Raw genomic sequence first — 12707 nt, 5'->3', positions numbered from 1 at the left:
CAAGGAAAAGGAAGCCTGATGGTCTCGGAGGCCTACTGCTACAGACAACACACATGAAGGAGACCCAACCAGGAGTGTTCACATTTCCAAACATTATTGGCAGATACCACCAAAGTGGCATCAATTTCACCACAGTAGAAATAGTATAATAGGGACCAACAGTTATTCCACTAGACCCAATCCAGCAGATGGACAACATACATGGAGTGTTCACATTTAAAGAAATGAGTACCTTACACCACAGAAGTGGCATCAATTTCACCATAGTAGAAATAGTATAATGGGGACCGACTGGTCTTCCACTATGACCAATCCAGCAGATGGACGCCCAACCAGGAGTGTTCACATTTTAAAAAATGAGGGCCTGACACCACCGAAGCGGAATATCTGTCACGAGAATAGAAATAGTATAATTGGGACCGAAATGTCTCCCACTACAGCTATCCCAGCAGATGTAGACCAACCATGACTGTTCACATTTTCACAAATTTATGTTAACATCAGCAGCAGCATCAGCAGGCACAGAAGTCATACTAAAATTATCACAGAGTGCAGTTACGTGACATTAATGCATCACACTAAAAAATGCAATATCACCTAGTCTGTACAGTCTGCGATTGGGGTGCAAAAGTCTTTGGAGATCCATGACTTGTTCATCTTTATGAAAGTTACGTGGTCTACACTCAGGGGACAGCTGGCTGCGCTTATCCATCAGGACACCATCAGCAGCGCTGAAGACACTCTCTGAGAGAACGCTGGCTGCCGGCATGATAAAATCTCAAAGGCACATGAGGCGAGCTCAGGCCACTCATCCATTTTGGAAGAACAAAATGTGAAAGGGTCCAAACCCTCCGTGATGGCATTTATATTCAGAATCTCCTGCACCATTTACTCAATTTGTTTCCCATGCGTAAGGCCGGCATCACACTCAGCATAGGGAAATACGGTCCTTTTTTTTTAAGGCCGTAATGCGCAGAAAAAATCCAGAAATAGTGTTCCGTATGTAATCCGTTGCCAAGGTGTGGTCGCGTATTTTGCGCATGCAATGTTGAGTATTTAATCCGTATGACATCCGTAACGCGTTTTTTCCCGTCTCCCATGACAGCACACCTGAGAGAGGGATCCGCCCAGTCGGGACAGGAAACCTACCGAAACAAAAGGGCGGTACCTCTCCCTCGCTTCAGTTGGGTTTCCTGTCCTGACGGGAACCCTTGTGCTGAATCACGGCGGTACTTTTTTGTTTTTGTTTTTATTTTTTCGTTGATAGAAGATCCACTTACCCACTCCCGTCCCGGCACTTGAAGAGCAGGCAGGACGCCTGTAGGTCGGCCTTCGGGATGCTGGTAGCGCCGTCCGCAGATCCTTCGGGCTCTTGCGCACGTGCGGGCGTCGGTCCAGCGCAGTCCGGATCTCTGGAGCCATTCTGCGGCTGCCACGCCGCTCTCTCCCCCTCTGCTGGAGCGACTTCCGGGTGCGCGGCTGGCGTTCAGTGAAGGGGCATGCCTGTGTGATGTCAGAGAGGCGCGCCGGATCCAAGATGGCGGCGCCCATGGTTTGAAACTCCGGTAATTATGTGAGCTCTCCGGCGGTGTTCTGGAGGGGGAGAGGAGCAAGAATTGTTACCGGAAGAGGCGGGGAGCGCTGTGGAACGACCCCTTATTAAGGGGGTGGCTGCAATAGATCGCTGCTCATTCCCATACAGTCCAGAGATGGAGGGTATGGAGCAGCAGCAGCAGCAGCTATTACAGCAGCAGCAGCAAGAGCCCTTATCAGGCGATACATCTGCTCGTCATCATCCTAAGAAAAATAGCCGCTAAAATGGAAGGAGCAGCAATCATCCTAGTCGGACGTCTCAGGACTCTTCGACATCCAGGAGGAATGTTCCCCGTGCTCCCAGTCCGCCTCGGAATCCGGTACCCTTTATGGTCAGCGGGTGGTGAGTGATCTACGTGAATGTCACCCTGGTGGTAATGGGCTACATTTTCTGTTTACTTGGCAGGCACCGAGGAAGGCTAGTTCCAAGACAAAGAATAAAGAATGTGCCCTCTGTAATGTCCCATTGGCAGTTCAGTGGCAGAAAAGTCTTTGTATAGATTGTATTCAAAAGACTATGCAGGAAGAGACCCCTGACTTTGCCTCTAGTCTTAGAGCAATAATCAGAGCCGAAGTACAAGACACTGTTAAAGCAGCCCTTAAGAAAAAGGGTAGTAAACACCCTGAACCAGTTTCGGCTTCTGAGGTATCTCCTTCTGATGAGGAAGGTCAGGAGGAACCGTTATCTCCCTGCTCCTCTTCTCCTAAGTCCTCTGACTCCTCTTCTGATAGTGATGTGGGGGGCCGTCCGTGCTTTCTTACTGAGAACACGGACAAGCTAGTAAAAGCCGTTAGAGCTTCAATGGGCCTTAAAGATGAGAAAGCGGCCAAATCCCTGGAGGACATAATGTTTGGGGGTTTAGAGGAAAAGAGAAAACGCACCTTCCCAGTCAATTCCAGAATAAAAGCCCTTATAGAAAAAGAGTGGAGGAAACCAGAAAAATCGGGTAATCTTCCCTCGGCTTCTAAAAGACGTTACCCCTTTGAGGATAAAGATTTAGAGACTTGGGATAAGGTTCCGAAAATCGATGGTGCGGTGGCTAGATCGTCTAAAAAATTATCCCTTCCCTTAGAAGATTCTGGCGTATTAAGAGATCCTTTAGATAAAAAAGCGGATGGGTTCCTAAGACACACCTGGGAAGCAACCGCAGGGGGCTTGAAACCAGCAATCGCAGGAACCTGTGTCTCTCGCTCCCTTATTGTCTGGCTGCAGCAGATAGAGGAGCAACTGAAGTCTAAAGCCCCGAGAGATGAAATTCTAACCAATGTAACTTTAGCTAAAGGTGCAGCTGCCTTCGTAGCGGATTCCTCTGCAGACTCTGTAAGACTGGCAGCTAGGGCTGCAAGTTTATCCAATGCAGCTAGACGTGCTCTCTGGTTGAAGGGATGCCCGGGGGATCTACCTTCAAAAAATAGACTTTGTTCTATACCATGTGACGGCCATTTCCTCTTCGGTCAAAAATTGGAAGACATTTTAGAGAAAGCAGGAGATAGGAAAAAGGGATTCCCTCGTTTTCCTGTGGACTTTAGAAGGCCTTATTTTCGGAGGGGCAAATTTAGTAGAGGCCGCCCCCCGGGAGATAGAAGGAATTGGGACTCCAGAGACAGAAGGGGATCTGGATACATGTTTAAAGGTCCCTCAACATCGGCGAAAAAGCCCTCCCAATGACGCCAGGCCAGAGGTGGGGGGAAGGCTTTCATCTTTTCTCCCAGCCTGGGTAGACATCTCCCCCAGTCATTGGACTCTAAAGGTCATCGAACACGGCCTAAGAATAGATTTTGTTTTTCCACCGCGACAAACTTTTGTTTTAACGCCCCAAAGAAAGACTCCAGAGGAGCAGCTAGCCTTGGAGGCAGAGGTACTGGAGCTCGTATCAAAACGGGTTCTTGTGGAGGTCCCGGGGGAAGAGCAGGGAAAAGGTTTTTACTCTCCTCTTTTTCTCATACGAAAACCAGACGGGTCCCTGAGAACTATTATCAATTTAAAAAATCTAAATCGGTCAATAGTAAACTGCTCCTTCAAAATGGAGTCAATAAATACGGCCATAAAACTCTTATTCCCAGGTTGCTTCATGGCAGCCATAGACCTGAAGGACGCCTATTACCACGTCCCAATTCATCAAGACCACCAAAAATACCTAAGGGTGGCGGTTTATGTACAAGGCTGTCTAAGGCACTATCAGTATGCTGCCCTACCATTCGGCCTATCAATAGCACCGAGAATTTTTACAAAATTAATGTCAGAAGTCATGTCTTTCCTCCGCTCTCAGAATGTAGTTATAGTTCCGTATCTGGACGACTTCCTCATAATAGGGAACTCATCAACACATTGCCAAACACAAATAGAACAAGTCATATCAACGCTACAGCGGTTGGGGTGGAAAATAAATCTTGCCAAATCAAGGTTGATGCCGGAGCAAGTGCAATCTTTTCTGGGTTTAGTCCTGGATTCCAGGCGTCAGCTTTGTCTTTTGCCAGAAAACAAGCTGATCAAAATTCAAAATCTTGTAGAGTCAGCAATTCATCACCCCGCAATGACATTGAGAAGGGCAATGTCCCTGTTGGGTTCTCTGACGTCCTGTATACCCGCAGTAAGATGGGCACAGTTCCATCTAAGACAATTACAATGGGAGGTCCTGGCAGCACAGAGGTGGTTAAAAGGGCATTTAGAGGGAAAGCTACGCCTTTCATTAGAGGTAACAGATTCCCTAAAATGGTGGACCATAAGAGACCATTTGACATCAGGGGTCCAGTGGATAACTCCAATAGACCAGGTCATCACCACAGATGCAAGCGGTTCAGGATGGGGAGCTCATTTGGGGACACTCTCAGTTCAGGGATCTTGGTCCCATTTAGAATCACAACAAGCGTCAAACCTAAGAGAGTTATGGGCTGTAGAAAAAGCTGTAAAACATTTCCTTCCCATCCTCCAGGGTCATCATACCAGGGTCATGTCGGACAATCACGCAGTTGTTGCATACATCAACCACCAAGGGGGGACGAGATCCCCTTCCCTGATGAAGTCAGCATCTGTCCTACAACTAGCGGAGCGCCACCTACTATCCCTCTCGGCTCTCCACATAAAGGGAGTCGAGAATATAAAGGCAGACTACCTAAGTCGCAAAACACTGAGGCAAGGAGAGTGGTCTTTGAATCCCCGGGTGTTTCAACAGATAGTGCAGGCTTGGGGCTTACCTGTGATAGATTTATTTGCCACCCTAAAGGCCCCTTCACATTAAGCGACGCTGCAGCGATACCGACAACGATCCGGATCGCTGCAGCGTCGCTGTTTGGTCGCTGGAGAGCTGTCACACAGACCGCTCTCCAGCGACCAACGATGCCGGTAACCAGGGTAAACATCGGGTAACTAAGCGCAGGGCCGCGCTTAGTAACCCGATGTTTACCCTGGATACCATGCTAAAAGTAAAAAAAACAAACACTAGATACTTACCTACCGCTGTCTGTCCTCCAGCGCTGCGCTCTGCTTCTCTGCTCTCCTCCTGTACTGGCTGGGAGCCGGAAAGCAGAGCGGTGACGTCACCGCTCTGCTTTCCGGCTCACAGCCAGTACAGGAGGAGTGCAGAGCACAGCGCTGGAGGACAGACAGCGGTAGGTAAGTATCTAGTGTTTGGTTTTTTTTACTTTTAGCATGGTAACCAGGGTAAACATCGGGTTACTAAGCGCGGCCCTGCGCTTAGTTACCCGATGTTTACCCTGGTTACCAGTGAAGACATCGCTGGATCGGTGTCACACACGCCGATCCAGCGATGTCTCCAGGGAGTCCAGCGACGAAATAAAGTTCTGGACTTTGTTCAGCGACCAACGATCTCCCAGCAGGGGCCTGATCGTTGGTCGCTGTCACACAGAACGATTTCATTAACGATATCGTTGCTACGTCACAAATAGCAACGATATCGTTAACAATATCGTTATGTGTGAAGGTACCTTTAGCAACAGGAAGGTAGAGAGCTTCTGTTCACTAGATCCAAGAGAAAAACCCTTCGCGGTAGATGCTCTCCAAATACAATGGAATTTCAGCCTCGCATATGTGTTTCCACCAATAGCGATGATTCCGACGGTAGTAAGAAAAATCAGAATGGAGCAGGCGAGAGTAATTTTGATTGCTCCATTCTGGCCAAAAAGACCTTGGTTCTCCCTCCTGAGACAAATGTCAGTGACCGATCCATGGATTCTGCCAGAAATTCCGGACCTGCTTACTCAGGGTCCAATATGCCACTCCCAAGTGAAGGGCTTCCATCTTGCAGCCTGGAATTTGAGAGGGCATTACTGAGTAGGCAGGGGTTTTCACCAGGGTTAGTCTCCACCTTGTTAAAAAGTAGAAAGCCAGTAACATCAAGGATATATGGCAGAACATGGAAAAGGTTTCTGGAATTTTCGGGGCAACCTGTGGGGGACAGGGCTCCTGTGGGTACTATTTTAGAATTCCTACAGGCGGGGTTGCAACTAGGTTTAGCAACTAATACGCTCAAGGTGCAAGTGTCGGCATTAGGAGCCTTGTATAATTGTAATCTGGCCTCCAATAGATGGGTGTCCCGCTTTATAAAATCATGTAGTAGGTCTAGACCAGTGGTAATTCAGAGGGTTCCTCCATGGGATTTGAATCTGGTGTTAGAGGCTCTGACTAGTGATCCATTTGAACCCTTGCAGGAGTCATCAATAAAAATACTTACTCTTAAGACTGTACTTCTGGTAGCGTTGACATCAGCCCGTAGGGTGAGTGACTTGCAAGCCCTGTCTATCTCCCCTCCTTACACGCAGATATTTGATGATAGAGTAGTGCTCAGGCCAGATCCGGCATATCTGCCGAAAGTAGTACTTAAATTCCATAGGAGCCAAGAAATTGTGTTACCCTCTTTTTGTGATAATCCCAAGAACCCAGGGGAAGAGAAATTTCATACACTGGATGTGAGAAGAGCTATTTTGCAGTATATATCTCTGACTAGTCAGTGGAGGAAGGATCAATCCTTATTTATAGCTTTCCAGGGTAGCAGGAAGGGATATGGGGTATCCAAGGGTACTATTGCTAGATGGATTAGGGAGGCCATTTCCTTATCCTATGCTTCTCGTGGTGCTCCGATCCCTGAAGGCATCAAGGCTCACTCCACCAGAGCCGTGGCTACTTCCTGGGCAGAAAAAGCAGAGGTATCGATTGATCAGATTTGTAAGGCCGCTACCTGGTCCTCACCGTCTACCTTCTTTAGCCACTACCGGCTCGATCTATCCTCCTCAACTGACCTTACCTTTGGTAGAAGGGTACTACAAGCGGTGGTCCCTCCCTAAGGTGTTCTTTCTCCAAAAATCTCTCAAGTGTGCTGTCATGGGAGACGGGAAAACACCAAGGTTACTTACTGGTAGCCGGTTTTTCCGGAGCCCATGACAGCACCTGTATATTCCCTCCCTTCTTTTTCACCGTTTGGTGCGCACTTTTAGTTGGGTGTTTTTTGTTATTATTAAATGTGGTGATGGATTACCATGTGTACTAACCAAGGAGGCCTCTCATGCTCTGAAAACCAACTGAAGCGAGGGAGAGGTACCGCCCTTTTGTTTCGGTAGGTTTCCTGTCCCGACTGGGCGGATCCCTCTCTCAGGTGTGCTGTCATGGGCTCCGGAAAAACCAGCTACCAGTAAGTAACCTTGGTGTTTTCCACGCAACCTGACAAAATGGACATTTAACAGTTTTGCAGCCTGAAATTAATTTAAATCAGCATCAGCAACCCTATTTAAGGCCTGTACAACAGGTGGCACCCTCCCATATGGCCATTTTGTGGTTGTGCATCTGTTGGTATGTTGTGGTAACGTTTGCACCATGTCTGACCAACTGCAGTTCACCCCAACTCAGCGGCTTTTGTTTAACTGGGTCTTGTTGCATTGGTTTGGCCAGCCATACCCTGTGATTGTAAATCCGTGAAGGAGGAGAAGAAGAATGTGGGTGCATCCTCTTTTGACCCAACGCCTCACTAAAGGCCATTTTCAGAGGCTTTATACAGCTCTGCATGCACATCCTGATAAGTTTTACCTATACTGTCGAATGACAATACCAACATTTGATATCTTGTTGGAGATAGTACGTCCAGGACTCACGTATCAGGACACTAGGATGCGAAAAAGCATATCTGCAGAGGAGCGTTTTCTTCTTACCTTACGGTATGTATTCAACATCCTCACATACTGTATGTTGATGATGCTTTTTTTTCAAGGTTGTTTGCTAGCAGCTATTTTAAAATATATCTGTTACTTAGGACAAAACCACAATAAAAATATGTATTTGTAATGTTCTACTTATGTACACTAGGTAAATATCCATTAATTTCATTGATATTCCTGTTTTTTTTAGTAAACAACATACTTGCTCTTTATCATGTTTTCTCTAAACTATTGTTACCTAACTAATATGATATTTTGTGTCCTTTCAGCTTCTTGTCAACTGGATTGTCTTATGCGGGACTTCACCTGGAGTTTCTCATTGGTCGCTCCACGATTTCTGGCACAACATGTAGTGAAATATGGTCAAAACTACATGAACTTGTCATGCCTGAGCCAAAAATGGCTGATTGGCTCAAAAAAGCCTGTGGGTTCAATGACACTTGTGACTTCCCACACTGCATTGGAGCCCTGGATGGGAAATATATCAGAATGCGTAAACCGCCAAACTCAGGCTCCCAATTCTACAATTATAAGCAGTTTTTCTCTGTAGTTCTGTTAGCTGTAGTTGACAGTAACTACAGGTTTATAATTGTAGACATTGGGGCCTATGGGCGAACAGGAGACTCAAGAGTCTTCAATTCATCCATTATGGGTCGGCGGCTACGTGAAAACCAGTTAGACCTCCCACCACCACAACAACTCACAGGCTCCAATGCTGAAGCAGTGCTATTTGTTCTTGTGGGAGATGAGGCCTTCCAATTGACAAGGAATGTCATGAGGCCTTATCCCAGGCGCAACCTGGATCACCGGCGGCGTGTTTTTAATTTGAGGCTTTCCAGGGCGCATAATTTGGTGGAGTGTGCCTTTGGGATTCTGTGTGCCAAATGGCATCTCCTCCAGTCTGCCATTCATCTGAGTGAGGCTGCTATTAATGAAGTTATTAAAGCATGTGTTGTTTTGCACAATTTTACTAGACTTCATGATTGCCGTCATCTGTTATTGGTGAAGAAATGTTGCCCAATGAGAGTAGGCCTACATCACATGGCCCTCCTCCGCGTCATCCTGGATCAGCTCACCCAGGCCAGGGTAGTGGTGGAGAAAACACTGTACCACCAGATTGAGGACGTGAGCCATGCAAGGCATGTGTGTGAGCTTGCCTCCCCATAGGGCCACCACCAGGCTCATAACATTATCGGACACGGCTTTCCCTGGATGTAGGTTTAGTGGAGACAGCAAATGATCAAACTTAGCTTGGAGATCTGTCCACAGTTTTTCAGCTGTATTACTGCAATCTCCAAGGCATATAATACTTTAATAAGAACAGAAAATGCGGCAGCACTCACCCATCTGTGGTCCAATTCTTTATTCAAAACATGAAAAAATACAGCCTTGCGGTCCGAGGGAGTGCAGATGGACGGGAGGTGAGCAGGTGAACGACGACGACTCATGAGTTTTGATGATTTTTTCTCTCTTTTTTTCTCTCTCTCCTTATTATTTTTGCTTATTTCTGCTTTTTTCCTTTTTCCTCTCTCCCCATTAGTTTTTCCTCTCTTTGTTTTCTGTTTTCTTTTTCCATGGAATGGTCTGTCACCGTGAGTAGGAAGAGCTGTAATATGCCCTTGCAATAGGCTTTCTCTGGCTCAAATTGATTTTTGTCTACTCTAATACAATTCTGATAGGGTGGATTATGCGTTCAGACTGTAGGCTTAGTTTCCCTGATCGCCTGGTCCTGTTGAGGTTCGTCCTAAAGTTTGTTTTCCAGGGATTTTGCTTTTAACATAATTTATGTGTAGTTTGTTATGCACCTGTTTTTATTGGTACAGGGGTCGTGGGCGTGCGGCGGGGTGGGGGCGGGTTGCTCTCACTCACCTGTTTTAAGCCGGCGTCACTTCCCCTGCTTCCAGACCCATAGAAGCGCTTGGATCAGCGAGAAACGGCCGTCGTCGTTCACCTGCTCACCTCCCGTCCATCTGCACTCCCTCGGACCGCAAGGCTGTATTTTTTCATGTTTTGAATAAAGAATTGGACCACAGATGGGTGAGTGCTGCCGCATTTTCTGTTCTTATCTACAGTACATGTTTGCATCTATCTTCCATGCGAGCACCCCCTATACTGAAGTCAGTCTGTCACCACTCACTGCTGCTGATCTGCCGGAAGAAGGAAGGCTGTGCAGCTCACTTTTTTCTTTTGCTTTTGGAATATAATACTTTAATACTGCTTGATTGCGGTGAGTCCTTGCTGCGCAGTATGGAGGTGATTCGCTCTCCACTGTTGGAACATGTGTTTCGTTAAGGTAGAGGTTGAGGGTGCAGGTGGAGGCCCTAGAGGGGATAGAGGAGGCAGAAGCAGTGGAGGAAGTGTTAAATGTAGAAGTTTGTCCTACAAGCCTTGGGGGATTCCAAGACTTGTGGAGCAGCGCCTGTCCCCAAAGCGACCAGAGTCACCCAGTGCACAATCAGTGAGATGTAATGTCCTTGGCCATATTATCTCATCTAAGTGTCTGTGGTGAAAGGCACCCTGGCAGACAGAGATATAGTCAAGGAAGGGGTGATGTTGTCTGCGACATGCTGGTATAGCGCAGGCACAGCTTTCTTAGAAAAGTAATGGTGACTGGGCAAATAGTACTGGGGGACTGCGATAGCCATCAACTTTTGGTAATCATCTGTATAATCGTCGGGCAGCACGGTGGCTCAGTGGATAGCACTGCAGACTTGCAGCGCTGGAGTCCTGGGTTCAAATCCCACCAAGGACAACATCTGCAAGGAGATTTGCGTGGGTTTCCTCCGTGTTTGCGTGGGTTTCCTCCTACATTCCAAAGACATACTGATAGGGAATTTAGATTGTGAGCCCCATCGGGGACAGAGATGATAATGTGTGTAAACTGTAAAGCACTGCAGAATATGTTAGCGCTAAATAAAAATAAAGATTATTATATTATATACCAGGTGGAAAGGCAGCATTTCCATGGCCAACAGATTGGAGATGGTGAAGTTCTTAGCTTTGTCATGCGTAGGAGTAAATAATCTTTTACGTGATCACAACTGCAGAACCGTAGGCTGGCTGCAGTGCTGAGAGAGGGTGGAGAACAGTGAACTGGACACATTGCTGGACCGTGAGAGAGGTGCAGGCAGAGATGTTATGTTGGATCGAGAAACTTGTGGTTTACTCATTCTCTGAGATCTGTCAAAAATAGCAGGCATGTCCCCTTCTGTTAGAGCTGATGGCGGGCTCTCAGTCAGAGGTTCTGAGGTCGAATACCTGCATCTCAATAGTTGGCACGATAACAGGGAGGAGGAAGAAGCAGCAAATTCTATTGATGGGGCAGCTGATGGTGGTTGAAGTCCACTGGTCTGCATTTTTGCCCAGTGGGATTCCCACAGTAAAGCATGTTGAATGTTCATACAAATATTAGTCATATTATTGCACTTTTTACCTCAAATCAATTTTTTTTTGCAAAGTTAGTAAATTAAGTGATTTGACTCATCCTTTGCAGTGTCAAAGAAGGCCCAGGCTACACAACCCTTCCCACCCATGCGAGCTGCAGACCCACGGACACTGCTGGTCACAGGCACAGTTGTGACTGAGGATGCTTTGCTCATTGTGGCTGCATCACTACGTGTCTGTGACGTACAGGTCAATATAACCTCCTCATCTGCCTCCTCATATGACCTATTCAGCTGTGTGCCTCTATGTTCATGCCAACTAGGATCTAACACCTCATCATCATCATCCTCTGTGTTATCACATTCCTCGCCATTACAGTCACCCTCCTCCTCTTCTTGCCCTGACAGCACAATACAGTCCACATGACCTCAGATATCTGAGTCTCATCAAGATCACATCACCCTATAGGGGTTCACATCTAATGACAAGGGTCAGGATGCTGTTCGGACCCTACTTTGCCCTGCCCCAGATCCAAGCTTAAAAAATTTTTGGCATCAGTGCAGATTTCCTCCTCTTGACTCTGCAAAGCTTTTGAGTACACTTCTGATTACCTTGGCATAAAATGTGTGAACAGCTCATTTGTACAGTTGGAGAGTTGAGATGCAGGGAAAGCGAGGGGATTTTGGGTGCCACCACTATGGACTGTACTGGGTGTGATGTTGAGATGGAGGAAGAAGAGGAGAGGCCATTTGAATATCCCCCCATAAACTGCCCCTCTTAATAATATTCCGCCACACTGCCCCTCTCTGTAATGTCCCCTACCCCCCACACACACTGTCCATAATGCCCCATATACACACACTGAACCTCTTCATATTGCCTCCACGCAAAAACACACTGCCCCTCTCCAAAATATTCCCCAAACTGACCCTTTCCATATTTCCCACACAGTGCCTCTCTGCTTAGTGCTCCACCCACCACATTGCCCCTTGCTTTAAGGTGCTCCCTTTCACAATCCCAATCCCACAATTGTGCACTGCTAACACAAGCCTCACCTCATACGGCCCCTTCATCTAAAATAATAGCACATTAAAACATCAGCTCTCACCAGTCAGGTGCTGGGGTGACGCGCAGTGCTCTGCTCTAGTCCTGGTGCCAAATATAGGAAGAAGGAAAGACGGGAGCAGCGTCCCCTGGAAAGCTTTCAGGCTGAAGCCAGCCCTTTTGGGGGGCTGCATGTGGCCTGTGCGCTGTATGTTCTGCAGACCTGATATGATGTTTCAAGTGCAAGTGGCACACTTTGTAGTTTAATGCTGCATTTTCTTGGCTTGTCAGATTGCCAATCTGGGCTCGTATGCAAATAATACTGCCATGTTCATTCCTTACCAAAGTAAGTAAGATGTTATATCTCCAGGACAGCCTGTTCAATTTTCCCTTGAAAATATCACTGAAAGCATCACTTGTTATCTTGTAGCTTATTTAAATATTCAAAACAACATACAATATACAATTTTTATGTCATTATTTATGGTTCGAAAAATCAACATATTTGTTTTATTAGGAAT

Source organism: Ranitomeya imitator, chromosome 1 (genome assembly GCF_032444005.1).
Source record: "Ranitomeya imitator isolate aRanImi1 chromosome 1, aRanImi1.pri, whole genome shotgun sequence".
Taxonomy (NCBI): Eukaryota; Metazoa; Chordata; class Amphibia; order Anura; family Dendrobatidae; genus Ranitomeya; species Ranitomeya imitator.
The sequence above is the reverse complement of the archived record's forward strand: the minus strand, read 5'-3'. Positions refer to the sequence as shown.